Genomic DNA, 23625 nt, shown 5'->3' with positions numbered 1-23625 from the left:
TACATACATATATAGATACATAGATACATACATACAAAACACACATACACATAAAATAATTTTCAAAATAAAAAAATTTACTTGGATCAGATATACAGATATAGTGTTGCATCTTTGCTGCGTTAAAGCAATAATAATAATTAAAAAAAAAAAAAAAAAAACAAACCAAACTAGTAAGACAATGCCAACACTAACTGTGCTGACTAGTGGTTGTTTCCATTTTGGATGTCTTCCTGCAGGAGGTAAGCGACTGCAGAAAGGATGCTCTGTGCAAATCCTCCCCTTCCAAGGTCCCCTGGCCCCTCCCCACCACACTGCATCTTCCTCCTTCTTAGAAGCTACCCTCCTCTCGGTCTTCCTTATTCCTTCACCTCTGCTCTCTTGTGTAACTTTTCAAAGAACAGGGTCCATTTTAGGAGCAAGGTGTCACAACAAATCACACAAGAGGCTCCATAGAAGGCATTGAAAAATGAGTAATCTTTATGGTTGCTGGACAAGCAAGCCTTCAGACAAGGGTGCGAGTTATTTATCTATCCTGAAAAAGATTGCCTGGGTTGAATAATTAATATCATTATGATAAGAACAAAACAGATATTCTTTGAAAAGAGGAGAAGGCAGGAGCTCAGCAGGCTCATGAGAGGCATTAAAACCAAATGCTCTGCCTGGTGTCTGTGCTCCCCGAGAGCAAGCAAAGGAAGGCGAGTTGGATTTAGCACAGACTTTCCTATGTGCATTGTTGACTCAGCCCTTAACAAATCACTTTTTCAAAGATTAAAAAAAATTGTCATTCTAGTGTTTCCTCAGAAACAAGAAGTCTGCTGTTTATTAGGTTACAGAGCAGAGGTAGGACTGACTTTGAAGTAAAGGCAGCTTCAAAACCACAGCCCTGTCTCAGACCATGGAGAGGCCCTAATACTGTCTGTGGGTGTCTGCCCTTCTTTCCTTCCTTCCTTCCTTCCTTCCTTCCTTCCTTCCTTCCTTCCTTCCTTCCTTCCTTCTTTTAGTGTGTGTGTGTGTGGTGTGTGGTGTGTGGTGTGTGGTGTGTGGTGTGTGGTGTGTGGTGTGTGGTGTGTGGTGTGTGGTGTGTGGTGTGTGGTGTGTGGTGTGTGTGTTCACAGAGGTTTACTTCCAGTGTTATTCCTCAGGAGCCCTCTGCCTTGTTTTTTGAACACTCTCTCCCTCTCCCACCTCTCTCCCTCTCCCCCTCCCTCTTCCTCTCCCTCTCCCTCTCACTCCCCACCCTCTTTCTTTCACTCCGACCTGGAGCTTGCCAAGTAACTCAAGATGGCTGTTCAGTGGATCCGGAGGGACCTGTGGTCCTCCTCCCCAGTGTTGAAAGTCCAAGTCTGCACCATAACGGCTATGTCTTGTTCACAAAATATCTGCTTTAGATTTATTTTTACTTATTTATTTATTGTTCGCATGTGTGCTCTTGCTTCTACAAGCCAGAAGGCAGCATCAGAGTCCCTGGAACTAGGGTTACAGGAACTAGGGCCACCATCTGAGTGCTGGGAACAGAACCCAGGTCTTCTGTGAGAAGAGTAAGCACCCTTAACCACTGAGCCATCTCTTTCTCCTCCAGAGTATCTATTTTAAACATGCTTGACAAATTCAAACTTCGTTGAAAGAATCTGTGTGCACTGTTTCCCACTTGAAAGGGGCTCAGAAGTTTAGAAATGAGCTCTTCGACGCCAAGCCTCTAAAAATTTAATAGGCTTGGAAGAGAAATCCAAATGGAGTGTTGCACAAAGTTCAGGGAAAGAGTTCAAAGCTTGATGCAGCTTGGAAGGACACTTTGGGACATTTTAATGAAGGAGTTGCTTGGGTTCTGCTGGAGGAGCCCCTCCCCCACTGGCTATACTCACTTATCAAAGAACCAGGAGAAGACTCATGCAAATCAGTGAAATCGAAAACAGACGAGTTCAGATGAAGCTGAACACTGGCATCAGCAGAAATGAGTCTGACAGAAGGAGCCACGGCTGCTCTTCCCCAGCACAGATCACGTAAAACCCGAGTTCTTTTAGAAGAGAGAGAACTTTGAATAGAAATAATGAGCAGACTCTGGCATTATTGGATAATCTAATTAATGAAGAGGAGTGAGTCACACGGACACCTAGGGAAAAGGATTTTAATTCTTCTGTCTGATATGAGACAAAATCCTGCCGCTGCCACTGATAATGTCAGACCTGAGACCTGTCGGAAACAAGTCAGCGTCGTCGGTTCTAGGACAATTCAAGGTTAGTTCAGGGAAGTTGAAATGCTTATAACTTCACAGCTACAGAAAAATGAAATTTGATGATCTTTCTTTCCCAAACTTGAGAGTTCCCCAAAATGTATATTCCATGTCCAGCAATGAGAAAGCCATTACTCTAAATTATCTCAAAAGTGAAAAACAGCGCCAACTCTCTGTTACTTGATTACTTTCATAGACATGTTACTTTAAATCATTATGTACAGAGATGTTCCCAGATATGTATTTTAAAAATGGAAGCAAGTGTTTCTGAAGTGTCAGGCATTTTCCTCACAAGAGTTGTTATTTAAATTTTTTGTTTCATAACATTTATGAATATTAAAGAATTTTAAATTGTTGTGATTTATTTCCACATTTTGAGTATTCACATTCACACTATAAAAAAACCTCTTTCTCTTAAATAGGCACTCTAAACTGTATAAACTCCAGGCTTATTCTTTGTTACTAGTGTCTGATATGAAAGGCATTGCTATATCTATATGATGTATATGTACGTACACATAGTCTTATAAGATATGTGATTTATGTCTGCCCATTGGGTTAAGAACAAATGTTTGCAGCCTCTCTTGTGTCTTCTTTTTGAGTCCAGCCAGCTGGCAGAATACTTTCAGCTATGTCCTTAGCAGCCTGAGGCAAGAGCTTTTCCTCAATAAAGAAGGCTTCAAAGTGCAATCCGCCATCTTCTTTTGTTAGAATACCACCTTCTATGCAGCCTGGCTAGGAGTAAGCAAATATCTTGTCTGCAAAACAGAGAAACAGTGTTATAAATTTGTGAGTCTGAGGGTGGGGGTTCCCCGAGGTAGTTCTTTTGAGAAGTTTGTGGACTTTTGTGAGAAGCCCAAACATCAACGGGAGGCCTGGCTGGGAGATGAGGTGATCCCAATTCCCCAGGACACCAAGCTGAGAGAAGACTTTCCTGGGCTACGTGTGGGGGTTCAGGGCAGCCTGGGTGACATAGTGAGACTGTCTCAAAATAAAAAGTAGGAATGGGGCTTGGGATACAGCTTAGTGCTGGGGCATTTGCCCAGCATGTGCAGAGTCCTAGGCTCAACTTAGTTCCAAAAGAAAAGGAAAGAAACAAAAACTTGGATGCTGGAAGTCCGAGAATCAGAGGGAAAAGCCCTTGTTTCCAGGGAAGGTACACCTTGGAGAAAGGATAGCACTTTTCACTTAGCTCGGTGGTTCCTAAGATGAGTTAGCCCTGTCCTCAGAACAACCAAGCAGGACAGCGACCTCAGAAAAACCCGAAGAATCACTAAGGCCACACAAGAGTGGGCAGGGAGGCCCGGGAATGTCACAAAGCACAGCACACTCATGTAAGAAATTCTCAGAAAAATTAATTTTATAAAAGGAACTAAGCAACTAGTTGGGAAGACGGGAAATAGACCAAGGAATACAATTCTCCTTTGAGTTTCATGAAATTGCCTTTTTTATTATAGGTCAATAATGGTTACTTCATGTGATTGAGACTTTCATGATTGAATTGCCGATAGTATTGTATGGCAGAACACAAATGGCTCAGGGCTATTTTTTTTTTTTTTTCCTTCTGGCTGGTCAGTTCTTTACCCACTGTGGTGTTATTACCGGGATGATACACACAAGAGGTATTTCTCAGTCATTGTGAAAATTAGCAGAGTGAACTGTGCTGTACATTTCCACACAGGACAGGTAGACTCGGAGAGTAAGATGGCCAGATGCCACCTCTCACTATCAAATCCCCGAAATGGTTACAGAAATCAATTCAGGCTTGGATGACGAAAACGACCTGGAATTAGACTTCCAAAAGGAGAGAGTGGAGATGTGTGTTCCTTTTTTTGCTCTCCGCTAGCAAGAGTGGACAGGATGAAATGAAAATGTTGGGTTTGGGCAAGGGAGAGGATGGAAACAGAATAGAGTAATATGCAAGTTTTAGAAAAGGGCATTGGGAGGCCTATGAGGTGAAATGGAAAAGAAAAACCTACTTAGAAGAGTGGGCTACGAGTCAACCCACAAAAGTGTCTAAGTGGGCGTGGATCTCATTCTGAAGGAAAAAAAGCATTTCTGGGAGACCGAAGGCAGAGTGCTCCCCGCCCCTGCCCCCCAATCCTGGCTTAGGACATCTGGACCTTTGCTCCAGTCACTAGAAATGTGCACATGGTTGGGTCGGGTTGGCTGTTGTGAGCATCCAGCAGAGCAACGGCCACAATTCACAGTTTTCCAAAAGAGTAGGCGATCAACCTCACTTTGTCTGAGGAAAGAGTGGAAACAGTTACAGAGAGGCACACGGTATGGCTTGTGAATCTGCGGTATTTGTGTTCTCCTTTGTGTGTCTTGCAAACATTAGATGCCAAGAATAAGCCTGGCAAAGTTCAGGGAAACAGAAAAACACATCGCCGTTGAGAACCAGCCTGAGATGTTCCTAGTGCTGATTGGACTAGAGGCCAGTGCATAGAGATCCAGGCTTCTCCTAGAACGGGGCCCGCATTGGCACATAGGCTAGAGGTCCAGGTTGCTCCTCGAATGGAACCATTCCCTGTGTGTTCCGGTCACGGTCACATCCTCCCAGGCTTGTGAGCGGGAAGCCCCTTGTTTCACTGCCATAAAAGCTCACCACCACTGTAACGTTCTGGATCATTGCAGAGACAATGGGTGAGAATAACAAGGATGTATCTACAAAAATATTAATATTGAAAAATAGATAACACTACAAGTGGTCACAAGGACTCCCAAAACTTAAAACAACTTAAGAGGGAGAGAAATAGATGCCGTTTTCCATTTTTAGAGAAGCTGGGTTAGTCAGTGCTGTAAAATCATTTCATATGGGAAACATTCGTTTGTCTATCATTTTTGACTGAGATCTTTAAATAATGCAATCCACTTATAAAAAGAACCTCAAAGTCCTCAAATCTTTCTTAGCGGCCAGAAAATCTCTCTCTCTCTCTCTCTCTCTCTCTCTCTCTCTCTCTCTCTCTCTCTCTCTCTCTCTCTCTCTCTCTCTCTCTCACACACACACACACACACCATGCTGAACAATTCAGTCTTTAATTACATTTACCTGCTTCCCTATTGTTTAACCATCAATTTCCTGCACTGAAGACAGACCTTACGCTCCCTGAAGGTAGGAATCCTGCCTTTAAGTTGTACTCTGCCCCGGAAAGCAGGTACCCAAGCAAAGGCTGCTGAGTGGAACCAGGGGAGGGGGTTCAGTGCCAGTCTGCAGCGTGGCCTTGGGCTGAGTTGCACAGCCCTGCGGGGTGGTCCATGGTGGTCACTGTCTCGCTCCCCTCACCCCTAAGCCGCCCTACCTCGCTGCTATTCCTCTTTGCTGCCAGGAGGAGGCACCACGGACTCGGGTTAAGCTTTTCCCACCCCCTGGCTACCCCACTTCCCCCAGCTCATGACGTGAGAAGCAGCCTCAGCCAAGAGTCTTAGCAGTAGGAGTGAGGGGGTGATGGAGGGGGTTTGGGGGTGGGGAGGGGTGGGGGGTGGAGAGCAAGAGGACGCGCGTGCACACACACCCTGCCTCTTGGGTTTCTTCTCCTGAGCCGGAGTGTGAGAGGTAGGGTGTGTGTGTGTGTGTGTGTGTGTGTGTGTGTGTGTGTGTGTGTGGTGTGCGCGCGCGAGCGCGCGCTTGAGTGGCACGTTCCTGGGTGTGAGACCCAAATCAAGACCAGGACCTTTGATGTCCCCGCCCTCCCCGCGTCGCCGGTGATTAATACCCATTTTTCTTACTCTCCCCCTCCTCCCCTGCTCTTCCTCTCCTGCTGCCGAACGCTTGACTTGCCCCCGCCCGCTTCCCCTCCCCCGGCTCCCATCACCACCAACTGGAATCTGGGCTCTCCTGCCTCTCCACCCCCCCCTTTTTTGAGAAAGGAAGGTCCTCCCCCACCCCCTTTCCAGCACCACTTCCTTGGGTTCCTTCACCTCTAGGAAATCTCGGGGCTTGGCTCTATGGAGAAGCTCTTCTCGGGTCAAGCTCCCTCTCCATCCCTGGCATCCAGAGGAGCTGACATCCGAATACATTTCCTTCTGCTCTGCAAAGAGTCGTAGTGAACTTCCCAACCCGGGAGACTGATCCATCTCTCCTGCTTTGCAGGAAAGGAAACCTCTCAAACCCTCGACACTCGCCACCCCTCTCCGGAGACTACCACCTCTGAGGCACTCAGAACCGGTACGTAAATGCTCGCTTTGGAATCTCAATTTTGAGGGTTTGGGGAAATCAGGCAGATAAAGGCTCGAAGCCTTGGCACTGTCACCCAACCTTGTGTTGGGTATAGCTTTCCAATCCAGCAGCACCGGGCACTTGCTATTTTGGATGGTTTTTAATTTTTTCTTTTAAACAAAAGGATATTTTTGGGGAGGGGGAAGGGGACAGGACTGCCTTTGGTCTTTCTGGGGTGGTTAATCCCATCTAGGGGAGAGGCTTGGGTAGCGGTGCCCGCGGCGGGAGCCACGCGCTGCGACCCTCCAGTCCAATCCTCGGGCTGCAGGTGCAGCCCGGTGCGCTGCACATCAGCGCGCCGGCGGCGTGAGTGTGCGCGGGGGTGAGTGTGAGTGCGCGCGGGGGCGCGTGCGCGTCGGGGGCGTGTGTACGCGCGTGTCAGTGTGCCCCATCCAAGAAATGCCCAGTGTGCGACCGGTGCACAATCAGAACCTATTGAGCACGAGCCCGGGGTGGGAGGAGGCTGGGCTGCTGGAGGAGATGAGGAGAGCGAGCCAGACGTGTCAGCAGCATTGCAGATGGGGCTGGGGGCCGCACTCGCTGGCGAGTTAAGTGGGGATGGTGTGCGTGTGCGCGCGCGCGCGTGTGTGAGTGTGAACTGCTGTGTGGAGCCTCCTCTCCCTGCCTTCCTCCTTGCTTCCTTCCCACTTCCCTCATCCCTCTCTCCCATTCACGTTGGCTTTTCTCACCTTTCATCCATGCCCGTCCCAGGAATGGCATAGGCAGACCTTTTCTGAATTATTTATAGATTGGTGCCAGCTGTTTTCAATTCCTCCCGTGTGTACTCTGTGAGAAATGCAGGGTTTCCTCCCCCTTTTCTTATAACGACTTGATATATAGATCTTTTTTTTTTTAGGCATGCATTTTGCTAACCCTTCGGGGGACACTCGAATCAAACCCTGACCTCCTCTTTTTTCCCCCTTAGGAAGGGGACGCTTTGGGAATGACCATGCTCCACGGAGGGATAGATCCGGCCCCCAGCTTCTCCACACAGAGACTCCTCTACTAAAGCTTCAAAAAATTAAAAAGAAAAAAAAAAAAAGAAAAAGAGAAAAAAGAAAAAGGAACCCGACCCGTAATTGCTGAAGACTACTGAAATCTATATACTCGGGCTGCTAACCTCACATGCACATGGAATAATGACTCTGGATTCTGCATTGTGAGCCGCTCTCCACACCCTGAGATTCCCTTTTACCGTTACATTTTTTCTTTGAATTTGCATCTCTTCAAGACACAAGATTAAAACCAAATTTACACCACACTGGATTTTAAATTTTCTTCCGTTCCTTTATCCTCCGTCTTTCTTATGTGGATATGCAAGCAAGAAGAGGACCCCGGATATTCCCAACATGCTCTCTCCCCTAATCTGTCCGCCTAGAGGTTTGGCTTCTACAAACCAAGGTAGGGCACATTCTGTTTTATTCTTCTTCCTCACCTGGGGTAGGGATTTCTTGTTTTTAATCTGTCTTTTCCAATACCTCCGCTGATATTTTTTTTTCTGGAAAGAAAAAAAAAAAACATGATTTCAAAATAATGCTGTTTGGGGGGAAAGGCTTCTGTGACAAAGAAGGGGACCTCCAGGTCGTTTCTCATGCTTCTGCCATCTAACAGGTTTTGTTTTTCCGGCAAGGTGGTGGGGGTGGTTGTATGCAGGCACAGGAGAGGTTGGAGGTGGAAGGGGTGTCTGTCTATATGCAGACACAGGCAGCCGGGGACCTGTATGCTTCTCTTACTTAAACAGCATTTTATTCACACAGAGCTAATGTTAGATTTTGATGGGCATCTAGATTTTCTTTTCCTCCAAGCTGAGACTTGTTCCTTGCCATCTTTCTTTCTGTTTCCCTATCTCCTGCCTCTCCTTTCTAGGTATTCTTTCTATGCTCTGTGAAAATAAATAAATAAATAAATAAATAAATAAATAAATAAATAAATAAATAAAAAAAGAAAAATCCTGCTTGGAATTATCGTGGCTATTGCCCTGAAACCCACCTGGTGTCTAAAGAAAGGGTTGAAACTGGGCCCTTAGATCCCAGGAGGCCTATTGCAGAGGTGCAGGTGTAGGCAGGGACTGGCTGGTCTCAGAACACCTGGATGCTGCAGCCTGAAGTCTCCAACCTTAAGCTTGAAAAGAAGGGATTCTGTCAATATTCTGCTTTTCATTTGTATCTTTTCCCCGTGTGCTATTATTTTTGAGCTGTAAATTTCTCCTTCTGTCCACACATCTATTTATACCCGCACATCCTCCAAGCAAACTGCCACTTCCACACTCTTGCTAAATGGCTATCTTGCAGACTTCTAAAGCACCGTGCATGTGGAAGGGGTGCAGAATTCGACATGTGAGCCTTTGTGTTGAACAAAGGGATGTGCTGCTTGCCTGTGTTCCTCTTATACCCTCAAAAATACAATTTATATTATAATTTCTTTTATCCTCACATCCATTTCAATAATACCTGAAATTGTTATATATGTGAAGAAACATTATCAAACCTATATAATATATATATATATTTACATATATATATATATATTATATATATATGTAAAATGTGCCCAGTTATCTTGGACAGCATTTGAAAAGAGAAATAGCAACAGGAATGGAAAAGACTTGGCTAACAGTTCTTCTGCTAGCCACTTGGGCAAGCCAAGACAACTCCTGAGAAAATCATAGCATCTCTGGCTTGAGGGCCAAGATGGGGACCCAGCTGCTCATCTTCTTTCTACACTGTCTATACACCCTCTGAACTCCAAAGATATTCTCATGCAGGAATGAGGTTGGGAAAGGGTCTTCAAAAATATGTAGGAGAACCACGAGTAGTCAATAGTCCTTTCCCAAACACTCCCTCCCCCTCCACCCAAGTCATTAAAAAAAAAAAAACATCCTTAGGAACAACCTAAAAATACTAAAGTGTTGTAGGGGGGGTAGTAGAAGGTCCTTGCCAGTCACTCAAAATGACAGTGGGTGATAGTTCTTTATTGTTCTGTAAGGATGGATATGGATGCCGTCCAAATGTACTGTTCCTCTCCCTTAGGCCCCATACCTGAGCTCTTGTTGCTGAAGTATTCATCTGTAACCATGGTGTAGTGAGAGTGAGGTTGGGATCCCAATTTGAATCATGTTCTCACCACGTCCGAAAATAGCTGAGGTTATCTGGTGTGTGTGCTCACCTTCGAGCCACCCGAGCTGGCTTCCCTGACTTCTTCTCCTCCTTCAAGTAGAAGGATGAACTCTTGTTTCCCTTCAAAATAGAACCGAGGAATGGGCGAGCATGCTGGCTCAGTGTGCGGAGAGTTCATATGCACTGGTGGCCAAGGTGAGGCGGGTATCCACAGGGCATGTGGCTTCTTTTGCATCGCAGTTGCCTGTGATAGTGTTCTGCAACTGAGTAGGACCTTGGTGATAAAAATTGATGTTTTTTTTTTTTGCGATAAAATCAATAGGGAGGCTTTGCTCAGGGTTCCAACCATCTCCTTTACCATGCATGCCAGTAAGACTTACTCAAGTTCTAAGCTGTCATTGGTTGGCCCAAGGACTGGGCAAAGGAGAAGAGATTAAAGAGTAGATTACGAAGGAAGAGAAGGCAAAGGGGCTGAGAAAGCTAGGAAGAAAAGAGAGGTGATCCAGTTGGAAAAGACTCGTCAAGTGTCAGGGAAGCACAGCCACAGGTGGCCTTCAGCTTTTTGGTATTTCAAACCATTTTTGGAGACTCTGGCATGGAAGCTGTTATGACCTGTCGTCGTGAGCAGTGCCCACGATGCCTGACTTGGTGGCATTCTGGGCCTTCCTGGGTTTGTTGTTGTGGCTGTCTTCCCTTTTCATCACTGAATGGGTTCTCCTTCATCTCTTTGCTTTTTGCCCTCACCCTTGTGGCAAGGGCGACATGGGGAGTGGTGGGACTGGTAGTGGGAAGAAGAACAAAGTCAACAGCAATGAAAGAGACTCTGTGGTCTGTCATGAAGGAAAAATGAATAGGAAACTATGACTTCCCAGGAAAGCATGGCTAGAGATGTAGCATTAAGGGGAGCCACCACATGTGGCTCGATTCCTGTGTTCCAGGTATGTTGGTGCAGGGTGGACCTGGGGAAGGGGTGACATGCCTGGTGCTAGTGTGCAGAGACAGAAGCAGAGCATGCCAGAGAGCTGTCAAATTCATCTCTCTTGTTGGTTCCAACTCTAAGAAGCCTGCCCACCTGCAGACTCTTGTTCTGCTACTGATGGTGTGTGATCTTTGTCAGGGGTGGACGTAGGCAGAGAATACAAGTGAGGAGAATGACAGTAAGGAGAGGATGGAGAAAGAGAGAGAAGTTCCTTTCGTCACTACTTTGCATCTCAGGTGTTTCTTCCTTCCTTATTTATTTATTTATTTATTTGGACTGGTTAAGAAGAGCGACTTCTTCTGGAGGGAGGGTGAACAGCAAGGGGTCTTGTCACTGTGCTTCTGTCTCCAAAGAGATGGCTTTAGAACTCAGACATTCTTCTCAGACCTTCGACTCTACCTAGGCTTGCATGGGGAGGAGCAATGGCTACCTTTGAGAGAGACACAGGGACAAGAGTTGGCTGGTGTAGTGAGTGACTAGTGTTTAGTGGGGGAGAATCAGGACCGAGTGGATCCTGGGGCACATCATAATTTTTGAAGTGTGTTTTTTCATCTCCTTTATGGCTATGGTAAACTCAAGAACAGGGTTTCTTCTTCAAGAGTCAAATGAAGGTAGCATCTTCACCAGTATTGACCAACTACTGCAAACATTTAGTTAATGCTTGGAGACTATGAAACCGGAAGGAAGCAGGGGGAAAGGAAAATGGATATGAAGAAACCATGACCTCAAATTGACATCTAGAGCCATAGAAGAGAAGGAAGGAATCCAGGGATGACCTGACCATTGTGTAGGTTGGAAGCAGGTGTTACAAACGACGGGCCTGTTTCTTGAACAGTGATGATAGCAAATGACCTCATCTCTGGTGTCTTGTTGGGGGTCAAGAGTAGGAGCTTTCAAAGTTAAGATTGCCTTCCTTCTCGTTGCCATTTCACAGTCCTTAAGAATCCTAGCTATTACTTCCTTTCAGTATACCCTGCTTTTAGTCTCCGTGACCCTGTACAGGATTGGGTACTATTGCACGGTTCTGATGTAAACAAATACAGATCAAAAGAGTTGCTAGTGTAATGAATTGTTTACATTTATTAAAGTGCCTGTCCTCTTTGTAACCATAGAAGAAACCTCCGGGGAGACATTAGTGGTTGAATTGGTATTGTCTTCCAGGAGGCTGAAGATGGGAAGAACTGAGCACAGTCAGTAGAGGGAGCACACAGAACTCAGAGAAGGTAGGTTTCTGGTTTCTGAGGTCTAGATGCAGTAGTGATGTTAACTGTCTGTGACTATTACCCTGATCCACTGGGTGGATCAACTTCTCAGGATTTGTAGACCAGAGAGGTGTACTGGGTCCTTCTTTGCTTTGCTTGGTGTTCCGGTAACTTATTTCTATCTTGTCACTCTCTAGCCCTGTCAGCTGAGGTTGGCAGGGAAGAACTCAATGATTTTGTTGTTCCCTGGTAACAGTCCTTCCTCATTGCTCCCAGCACTGTGGTTGTGCCTTGTCTCTGTTTTACTAGCATGTATTTGAGGTTCTAAGACCCCTTTGCTTTCTCCTATTTACGCGTCCTCTTTCCTTCTCTCAGAAGCTCATGAGCTCCTCAAGGGCAGGGAGAGATGTGTATTCATCTTGGAATCATTTGCACTCAACGCAGAGACAGGCATCTGATAGATACCGGGAAAACACTGGGAGAACGAGCAAGGACAGGATGCACAATGTTTATCAGTCAGTGGTGCTATTTGTTATTTTTTTATTTTTTTTGTCTGATGGTTTAGAATGAATGAGGTGTTGGTATGCCGGGAGATGTAATCAAGAACTTGAAGCTTAGTAGGCATCTACTCTGTCCTCACTTTCCAGATGAAGAAGCTGAGATGTGGGGAAGTGATTGTCCCAAGGTTGCATAGCTCCTTAGTACTAATGCTTGCTATCCCCCATCGATGGCAGCGAGAGCTGACTATTGTCTGTGCACTTTGGATATCTGCATCATTACTTCTCAAACTTTATTGCATGCAGAAGTCACAAGGGGTGCTATTAAAATGCACATTCTGATTTGATAGGTCTGCAGTGAGGCTTGATAAGAGTTTATCATGTCAGAGTTCTTGTATGACAGGGCTCAGGTTCACACCCTCTGTGCATCTGAATGCCGTCATAATTAATACCGAATCTCTTAATTAAATCTTGTGGCATCCATAGCATCTTTGCTTTGATTTTTTTTATTAGAAAAAGTATGTTTAATTTTATCTGTTTATTCTATTTTTTTTTGTTTATAATTCTTCTACTCAAGTACACCTTTTTGTCTCCTCTATACCTTCTTATTCCGAGCTTTCTTATAATGATAGTTTTCTTCTCATTTCTTCTGCTTCTTAGTTTCTTGTTAACACCCATTTGTCTTTTCTCATGCACACAGCTATTACTTTATTTAATTTATCTTTATGCTTTTTGCTCTGTTCAATTATTCAATACATACCTGATTTAAAAAAAAGCAATATTAATCAGGCTATGAAGAATTGGCTCTGCATATTCCAGTAGCAGATAAACTATATCCTGGAGGTCTTCAAGGACACAGGGTGAGGAGAGCTTCACTTGTTTAAGACCTTTAAAGGCAAGAAGGTGGGGGGAGAGGTGTGGAGGGATTCGTGGAAGGGGTTGGTGGTTGAATTCTTTCTTGAACAAACAGGAGTTTTGGAGGAAGGAGAGAAAAGTCATTCCAATCGGATGCATCAGGGTAGCCAGGCCTCTGTAGACACCCATCCTCCTTGTCTTGCATCCCTGAAGACCAGCACAGGAGTGTGCTGGCTCTCCAGTTACGAGACTCTGATCACAAAGGACCAGGGTAGCGTGAGGGCTGAGGCTCTCTAATTTCTGCTTTGGCGAGTCTACAGTTAATGAATTCTCACCCAGTTTGTTAGACTTGCCTCTAGAATGAGCAAATGATGTAGTTTTCATTTTAGACCACTGGATTGCAACTAACTTTATTGATGGCCATTACAAAGAAAAGGACAGCTGTTAGCTGATTTGTGTCCAAGGAGAGAGCTGGATCTCAGCCCAGGCCAGACTACATGGAATGAAGGACCAGCCGGGCCCCATGTGTTTCTCGAGTAGTGAGGTAGAGTGCCACACGATTCATCCACTAGCAGCTTTCTGCAGCAGCATAGAGGGGCGATGAGAACAGAGGTGCCCATTATTCTCGGGCGTTCCATAACACATTTTAGCTGCCTTATTGGAGTGGCCTGATATTGTAGACATTTTTACTTTGAGGGATGCCTGGATATAGGGATGATGGGAGACATCTTGGTCATCTTTTGGTTAAGGTATAACATGGGTACTTAAGGGAAGATGAATATGAATGGATTTCCAGCCCCCATTCTTCTACCTCTCTTCCTCTCACTATCTCTCCGTATGTGGTGAAGTAGTTTTATTAATTTTATTAGGAAAAGCTCATTATTAAGCTTGATCTGAAGATTTTTTAATTTTTATTTTTGCAATATTGGGGATTCAACCTAGGACTTTGTGTATGCTAGTAAAGTAAGCTCTTTAGCACCAAGGTACATGTCCTCTCTCTCTCACCCAGTTAAAACACTTTTTTTTTTTGAGATCAAGAACTCAGGGTGGTCTTGAATTTGTTCTGTAGTCTACAATGGCTTTGAACTCATGTTCTTTCCCTGTTAACTTCCCAAGTGTCTAGGATCTTAGGCAGGTGCCACCAGGACTAGATTTCATCCTGGAGACACCTTAACGATCCATTTCATATAAAGAGTACTGTGGGGATGAAGATACAGGGGTGAATAAATGTCTCGACTTAAAGGTCATGCATTCTAAGGTGACTGGAGGGGCAGAGAATAGAAACAGAGCAATAAGGCTGTTATTTCTCTGGTTGGTTGGGGATGAGGTAGAGCGGAGGCTAGCTTGGACCCACAGAATAGCAGATCTGGAAGGAGAGAGAAGTGATGCCTGTCCTTCCTTGGGATGGATTCTTAAGAGAAAGAAAACCTCCAAAGCACAGAGTGGCAAGGCCAGTGTGTGTCTCCACACACTCCTCTACTCTGGTCTCCCCCTCCCATTCTACCCGAGTAGTCTCTGACCACTGGCCCACTAGGACTGCAAATTCATAATTCTGTTTTTTTTTCAATGTCAAGTTTCAAGTTCTCATTCCTCTTTTTGTAGACCTTCTCAGCACTTTAACTTGGATTATCTTAGGAAGTGAGGATATTTTGGGTTTTTTTGTTGTTTTTTGTTTTTTTGGGTTTTTTTTTTTTTTTGAATCATGGGACATAGTGAAATATTGTTGTTTAAAAGCACTGTATTATTAACAAACAGGGGAGGAAGAAGTCTTAGCGTTTACATGGCATTTTTAATCCTTCCTCCCACAGCTTCCTTGCCTCTGTGAAAGTGACCAGGGTTTCTAAAGTAAGACTCCCCCTTTATTATGCCATGATCTGCTCACACCCGTTACAGCAACTGGGTTAGAGATCAGAACACACACACACACACACACACACACACACACACACACACACACACCCCTAACATACTGAATGTGCACTTACCTACTCTGAATAGTGGCCTGAATCACCAAATGCATTAAATGTGAAATACATTAAAGGATTATACAATTTAGATCCAGTGAAGCCTTCGTTGATGTGTGTGTATCTTTGTGTATATATATGTGTGTATACATATGTGTGTCTGTGTATGTGTGTATATCTGTAATTGTGTGTGTCTCTGTGTGTGTGTCTGTGTATGTATGTGTCTGTGTGTCTGTGTGTGTCTATGTGTGTGTTTGTGTATGTGTGTGTCTGTGTTTGTGTATGTGTGTGTCTGTGTTTGTGTGTGTGTGTGTGTTTGTCTGTTGGAGCCAGAGATGAACAACACACACAATGCTGACATCTTCTTCCCACACAACCAATTACTATTTTAAAGCCATCACAGTAGTCCAAGGTTAGCAACTTGGGGGGGAAAGCTGTGGGTCTGAGCACTGAATCTTAAATTCGTGGTTCACTTGGCAAGGGTGTGCCGTGAGGTGGCCAGTGATGGGCACTCACTGCGGCACGCATCTTCAGAGTCCAGGGCTCCCTTTGTAAGTCAGGAGTCTTTGTAGGGTTCAGTCTCGTTATCCAGCAGATGTTGGGGGGGGGTCATAGTCTTGGTGGAGAAACTTACATTTGTGTCTGTGGTGCTCCTTGCTTCTTGACTGTGTGTAAAACGTCAGCTCTGGGGTCTCAGTCTTCTCACCCAGGAGCAGAGGCCTTGTGTTACACCTTTTCTTAGCCTCCGTTAGCCTTCGCTCTGCAGCAGAGCTGAAATTAAAACAAGTTTCCAAAGCCAAACAACTGAAAAACAATCTTGCTCATTGGATCATCATCACGCGACCCTAAACCATTCAATCAAAACTCCCAGGAAGGGGCTGGGAAGATGGCTCAGCCAGGCAAACGTGAGAGCTGAGTCCAAGCCCCAGAACTCAAGTAAACAAAACTGAAGTTGGATTTAGCATGTAATCCCAGCCCTGGGAAAATGCACACCCACAGAGCCCTGGGGCTCACTCCCAGCCTGCCTACCCTGCCAGGTCAAGGCCATTGAAATACCCTACCTTGAAGAACAGGATGAACTGTACATGTAAAATAATATCTGGAGGTATCTCTCACCTCTATAAATGCCTAGAATATGTATACACCCACACATAACAGGAATACACACACACAGACATGCTTAGGAGCACACACATATACATGCACAAAATACACAGATACACACACACACACACACACACACACAACCTCAGGAAGAATTCAAACAGTCGCCATTTTTAAAAGTCCCTCAGGGAAGTCTACTGTGTTATCATTTTTTAATGCTATTTTATTTTATTTCATTTTATATGAAGTCTCACTATGTAGCCCAGGATGATCACAAACGCATTGGTTCGCCCACATTGGCCTCAAACTTCTTACACACGGAGGCAGGTGTATGAATTAAAGGTATGCACTTTTACTGGGCTACTTGGGGCCATATTTGAGACTCTTCTGTTAGCTAATTGACAAGGTACGTGTTAGCTCTGATCATGACAAGGTCTAGCAATTGGATTTGGATTGTACAGCAAGATCCTGTTGTGAGCCAGGGATGTGAGAGGATTCAGTGCACGGTGTGTGTGCACAGAGTGTGAGACCTTGGTTGAACTAAACTCAACGCACCACTGACCCCATGCCTGAGCTCTCCCAACACTGACACGGGCCTGGTGTTTAAAGTTAGGAAACACGGGACGGATACTTTCCCTGACACCCCAGGACAGGTGTGGCTGTGAAGTAGGGCGAGCAGCCTCCGCTTCTGCCAGCATGCTCTGTTCCACTTAGTTGGTATTGAGGATGTCCCATTTCTTGTTTCAGAGAGAGAGCCCCATTTCACTCCTTTGTACACTGTAAATGCAGGAAAACTATTAATAAATGGGGCTGGATAAGCAGCCCCTGATTGACTGGCGAGGGCCCTGAATGGTGCAATTATCCTGGAGCAGTTGGAATTCACTAGGCCCTGTTGCCCTCCCTCTCTGTGCCTGGAGTGGAATATTAAAGGCATGGAGGGGAAGCAGAGGGTAGGAGGCATTAAGACGTCGCTCTTCCTGACTGTAACTTTAGTCACCGATTATTAGGTTGGCTGGGCTAATAGTTTTCTCGCATCCTTCCTTCCCAGCTTCCTCCCTTCCCCGTTTTAAAATAAATGTGAGCCTAAATGTACAATGGCAAGAACAGAATCCAGATTTATGGGTCTGTTTTCGTTTCAAAGACAAACCATTGTTCTCGTTTGGACATCTGCTAAGAGCCACTGGGGATGAGGGAGGGATGGCTGGGTTGCTAGTGATGTTCGGTGGGCACTAAAATATTTAGGGGAGAGACAGCCAAAGGTTTGAATTTCAGAATACCTGCAGGGTGGCCTTGTGTGTTCAGAACATCCTGAACTTGAGGACATTGTAGCACTAGCCCTGGGAATGGCTCCCGTGTGGCTCAGGCCTCCTTCCAGTGAGTTCTGTGGGGGCCAAAGTGGATGGCTCAGACCCTAGGGTTGTTTCTGACTTTCTGGGCCATAGAGGAAATGTCAGTCCTTTGTAGATTCTATCCCAGTCTAGATCCTGGCTTTTTCTGAGACAGGGTTCAGAAAAACTCTACCCTGGCCAAATCCAATTCCTTTGGATTGTGTGGATAATTACCTTTTGGGTATTTAAAGAAAGGAACACTTAGAGCTGTTATGGAAAAGTGAAATTAACTTTTTTTTTTTTTTGGATCTGTCATTCCTGCCCTTATGATGACGGGATTCATGTTTGATGTCACTGTGTGTCCTTGGTACTCAGGACAGGGATATCAGTCCATGGCCAGCAGTTGGAAAATGTTGGCAAAGATGACAATGAAAAAATGTGATTGATGAAGAAGGTGCTATGCTGTCACCTGTTATGTCTCTGCTTCTTGTTAACTAAGCACGTCTAAGCACTTCTAGCTGCCTTGGGTGGGATCAGTTGAGTCTGAGAGCACAAAATCATGCTTAGATACAGCTAAGGTTTCTGGGAATGAAGATGCACCCCACCCCAGCACCCTGCTTCCCAGGGCTGTAGTCCCCATGCATGCAACGGACATGACAACTCTCTTTAACAGTCTTTAGATCCTTCCTCCAGGTGTACTTCACAGGGAGTTTCCACCATGAAGTCTTGCTTGGTGTCCCTCTTTGGAAATAAGCTCTGTTAGGCTGTTTGTTCCCAGAGTGCTTTTCTGCTTGTCACACTCTTCTTATGAGGAGTTCTTTGGGCACAAACCTCTCCAGGGGTTACTAATGCTGTCTGTCCCATGATTCTGTCCATTTTTCCAACCCTGGGCTTTCTGGGATGGCTGTCATTCAGGTTTCCAGCCTCTGTTTTTATCCTGTCCCTGCTTCCAAGGAGTCTGTGATTTCAGGATGAAGGTTGCCACCTAGATTCACAAATGATCTCTCAGTGGCCATAGCAAGGAACTGATGTTAGTGATGAAGCTTGCATTGATGCAACTGGAAGAGACGTTAGATCACAGGACTGAGAAGGTTCTAGAAACAGGTAGCCAGAAATGCTAGGGTGTTTTGATCTACCAGGAATGGTAGATTCTAAAATGCTGAGAATTATAGCTGTCTGCCCAAATATGACAGTCACACACAAGGCCTTTCCTTGTTGTCTCTTGAGACAGCTTCCTGTGGAGACGGGGGCCTTGAGTTGCCTGGAAAGACTCATGGTGTGCCAGTGATGTAACGAGTTATGTTGACCTGGGTTATCTCATTTAATCCTCTCTCTAAGGCCGATGTTATTATTTCTGTTTCTTAGACTAACAGGGTGAGGATTAGAGAGCTGGAGGACACACAACTGTAAGCTGCAGCCAGATTCCCAAATTACGTCCTCTGAGTGTGACTAACCCTTGGCACTTTAAATTATAGGGAGCTTCTGCTGTGTAATAAAAGACACAGGATTACGTGGAGTCATTAACATAATAGACTGTGTGTCTGTGATTGCTTCTGTGTATGTGTGTATGTGTGTGTGTATCTGTGTGAGTGCATATGTGTGTTTGTGTGTGCATGTGTGTTTGTGTGGTATGTGTGTGTTCATGTGTGTGTATACATGTCCATAAAGGTCAGATTATCATACTTGTTCTTCATCTTATTTTTAGGATGGGGGTCTCTCACTAATTTATAGTTCACTGACACAGCTGGATTGGCTACCTGGCAATCTCTAGGATCATTCTGTCTCTTCCCCCACTATCAGTGTGATTACAGGTTTTCTGTGGGTGTTAGGGACTTGAACTCAGGTCTCTGTGCCTGAGAGACAAACACACTGCTGAGCCACCTCCCCAGCCTCTGATGTGATAGACTTTGACACTCCAGCTGAAGCAACTTTCTTTTAGAATGTTTCTCTTTGGGCTTTGCTCTTGACAAAAGGCAAGGTTGTTCTAAAGAGGAAACAAGAATTTCTATAGAACAGACAATTCCTGGATCATAATTTAATTTGATAAGGATGAAAAGTAAGAAATTCATGATGCTAGTCAGTGCCTTCTTATTTCATATAGAGACAGGGGCGGGGAGGATTTTTCTTAGTCTCCTTCTGTTTTGTAAATTTACTACATTCTGTACTTGAAGACTCTAGTTTCTCTAGGATAGAATAGTTGGTCTTCGCCCTGCTCCCTGTTAAAGTTAAAGATCATCCAGTTTCATGTATCTCTTTTACTCTAAAGCCCATGTTAAATTTTTACTTTGAGTGGAGAATGACAGCCAGTAGAATCACTCCATGTTGGGTTCTGCTACAAGTGTAAGTATTATTATTGAGACAAGGTCCCACTGGGTCCCACTAAGCTGGCCTGTGTGATTCTGGCAGGCTTTGCAACCTCACGGAACTTCATTCTATGTCCATAAAATGATATCTTTAGGGCACAAAACCGTATTGCAGATCAAATGAGAAAAATGTAAAAAATCCTCTCAAAGTGTAGACTCAATATCTACACATGCGTTATCATTATTAAGAACCCTGTCCTGCTCTGGGCTTTTGACACATTCTGGGGCCTTCCACGTGTTGCATCTACTCCCAGGGGACAAAGGAATACAACACGTTTAATGGGGGGAAGACAGACAACAGTGGCAAAGTAACTGACATTCTGAACACAGAGCAACAACACCCAGGCATTGTGACCGGAGCCGAAAGTCTTTATCTCCTGGCTGGTGTCTCCTTCTCAGGTTCTCTTTCACAGTACTTATCTAGAAAACGAGATGAGTGCTTGTCAGACAGGAGAGCAAGACCAATCTTTCAGGCTTTATGTATGGAACTATTTTTTTCCAGGCTTATCTTTTATCTTTACCTGACTCAGGAAGGGCAGGGATGGAGATGGTGACGGAAGCCAAGAAGGATATTCTCAAAGGCAGTCTTGCCCCTTAGGCTTGTCATTCTGTGTACAGTGTCCTCCCATCTCACCTGTGCCTTATGCCCAATCCATCTTTATGATCTTCCTTCAGGACCCTCTGGTCCAGCTCTTCCTGTTCCCCCACAAGCTGAATCACCAAGCCCTTTGTGTAGCCGAATCCATGCCTGCCAGTTTCTGAAGGGTAGGAATGGCATCCAGCCTGTGTCCCTGTGTGTGCCCAATTCAGTGCTGGCACTGTGCACATTGTCCAATGTTTCTGCCATGTTGTGGGGGCTTTAGGAATCACCTAATGTAGCCCTTCTAAGCACCACTGGAGGGATGTGAAATGAGCGTCCTACATGCATCTTACAAATACGTAGTCACAGAGAAGTTCAAAGCCTGCTTAGCATGAGTTGCAGAGCCAGGCTTGGGGGCCAGAAGTCAGGCCAGAGCCACCCTCTTAAGTCCTTTTCTCTATAGCTTTGTAGTAAATGTTTATGGGTGAACTGTAATCACAGACTTAGGAGGGACATACTGTGTGCTAAGCTCTATATAACGAGGACAGTGGACAGAGAAAGGAGATGCACTGTGGGCTTTAACAGATGATTATGATCAGGATTTGCATGGATGTTTGTGGACTTTATGCTCCCCATATGCTCATCAGCCTGAGAACACGTCCAGGACAGTCACGTAGAAATGCAACATCAGATGCAGTTGTCACGGAGATGAATAGAAGGTGAGCGTCTTGTCACTCGTGCTGCCCAGATCCTTGCTGTACCCTAGACTGCTGACATTCATAGCTACCATCTCCACCATCCTTTCTTATTGAACATTCAGAAAGCAGAGGATGAGAGCAAGACCTGAGGATGCAGACTGCCAAACAGCCAAGGACGATATCCTCACTTCTCTGTGATACTCGATTATTTGTCTATTGTTTTGGCTAATCAACAGTTTTTTCTTATTTCACTTTGAGCAGGCCTTGCTGAGAGTGAGTTTTCCAAGAGTCCTAGTTACCATGGGCACCTGGTTCCTCTTCTGGTGTCTACTCTAATCAGAGCCAGTTTGGGTGCTAGAGAAGTGACGTTTAATGTCTCATAGAAGGAAACTGTGGTTGCTACTAAATCCCTCCAGCTTCCGGGTCTAATCTAGTGCTGATGTTTCTGAGAGTTTCACCAAATTATAACTGGAAAAATCAAATATGACAATAAGGTGACATTTTAAAAAATAATTGTTACAATTATTATTTTGGAGGACATGTTCTTAGTACAGAAAAATGCAGAGGATAGTCTCAAATAGGGAACTCATTAATTTAGATTTAAAGGTTGAAGTAAACCTTGGGAAAATTAACTATGAACCAATTGAGCGTCAAATAAAATGAGTAACTGTAAAGAAGTCTAAAAACAAAATGCCAGAAAGGAAAGTTTTCTAAGAACGATGTTAACAGAAGACAGCGCACACTGGCTAAGGCAATAACCCCCACTTCTGTCTTTCTGTAAGCCGCTTGTGGAGGTTTCCTTGTGGATTTCTTTCTCTGCACATAGCTTTAATTTATAAGGAATCCTGATCATTAACTACTATTCCCATTTTCCTGATGAGGAAACCGAAGTATAAAATCATGTTTATGAAAGCTTTGTAGCTAAGGAGGAGGGAGGAGGGTCGGAATTAATTCTCAGCATTTACGAATCTCAGTCCTAGGTTCTCTCTGCTCTGCCCAACCCTGGCATTCGTTCAGGAAAGTGCTTCACCACCCTAGACTAGCATGCTTGGTGATGTCCATCTCAGGTGAACAAAGAATTTACTGTCAAAAGAAGAGCAATATCCGAGAGCTGATGGACATAGTCAGAAGTGGTAAAGGCCACGGAACCTACAAAGACAAGGTTAACTTAACATTCCATGTAAAAAGCACGAGGGCGGGGCTTGTGAAGGAGCTCAGCAGATAAAGGTTCTCACTGCCAAACCTGATGATCAGAGTTCAAAGCTCAGGACCCACATGGTGGGAGCAGAGAACTGAGTCCAGCAGGTAGCCCTCTGACCTCCATGTGCAGGCATGTGTGAGCCCCTGCAGTCAACACAAATCAGTAGAAATTCTAAAAATGTAAATGAAAATTGAAAAGACATAAAGGGCTAGAAACTAGATGCTTGTTATCTTACCGCTTTATGTTTTTCCTTATTCTAACACAATTCCTACAATACAGGATTCTCATTTTCATATTCAGAAATGATGATTAGGATATTTTACGTTAACAATTAGATAAAGGCAAGCTAGTAGGTCTTGTCTCCACAGAACCAAGGCAGGAAATATATTGTTGTTAGTTTCTTAGAAATATTTTACTGAGGGCTGGTGAGATGGCTCTGAGAATAAAGGCACTTGCTGCTAAGGTTGTCTTCTGACAAGTTAAATGAATAAAATGTAACAACGGTTAAAAAGCAGTATAACTGAAAACTAGTTGCAGATACACAGTGATACCGTAGTGTGTGTGTGTCCATAATTTGAATTTTATTGTGAGCTAGGGAACAAAAAATGATTTAATATTAGAGAGAATTTTAAAACATTCATTACTGAGAAAATAATACACAGCCTCAGGTCTTATAATGATAGATGCTATAATATCTTAAGAAAAAAATGGTCATGGCTGGCCCAAAGGAAATCAATGGAGAATATTGCATAGGGCAGAGAAAATACATCCAAAGGCTAGCTTGGCTTGCCCTCTCTCTAAAAGGAGTGGTGGTTAGAAACTCCAGAATCATTAGCATAAATGGCTGGTTGAGAATCTATGGAGTCAGCTGTCAGTTATCAACACCTTGAAGAGTCTAGGACATTGTGGCCATCTAAATGACTTTCTAAAAGACAGATCCTGATAGATCCATGGCTCTGCACAGAGGGCAGGCCTGACAGACTGCAGTAAGCTGATCTATGCAGTTAAGGGAAAATAAGTGCATTTAGGTCCGGCTTCCCCAGCTAACTCTTACACACGGGCAGTGGCGGGGGAGTAATGCTTGTGACTGATGCACACCTAGAAATAGATTCATTCTTGTCCTGGGTTGTAGGTGGTGGGGATTGGAACCCAACCTCTCCTAAAATCCTCAGCAAGTGTGGAGCCTCTGAAGCACTGTCCTGCACCCCTCCCCAGAAAAGGAGAAGGTATTCTGCTGGTCAGCTGCACAGCCATGGGGCCCCAGAGCACCCGAGAGAACCCCAGAG

At 44.7% G+C, this 23625-nt stretch overlaps 1 protein-coding gene across 1 annotated transcript in view; it reads left to right on the top strand.

Moving 5' to 3' along the window:
• The first annotated feature begins 7548 nt into the window (after window positions 1–7548).
• The window catches only part of Grin2b (glutamate ionotropic receptor NMDA type subunit 2B), a 438669-nt gene continuing 422592 nt past the window's right edge, over window positions 7549–23625 (top strand). Inside the window, exon 1 of the mRNA XM_034511798.2 lies at window positions 7549–7853. The gene's annotated coding sequence lies outside the window, so the exon portion shown is untranslated. The remainder of the gene's footprint in view (window positions 7854–23625) is intronic.

Source organism: Arvicanthis niloticus, chromosome 9, assembly GCF_011762505.2.
Source record: "Arvicanthis niloticus isolate mArvNil1 chromosome 9, mArvNil1.pat.X, whole genome shotgun sequence".
Classification (NCBI taxonomy): Eukaryota; Metazoa; Chordata; class Mammalia; order Rodentia; family Muridae; genus Arvicanthis; species Arvicanthis niloticus.
The sequence above is the reverse complement of the archived record's forward strand: the minus strand, read 5'-3'. Positions and strand labels throughout refer to the sequence as shown.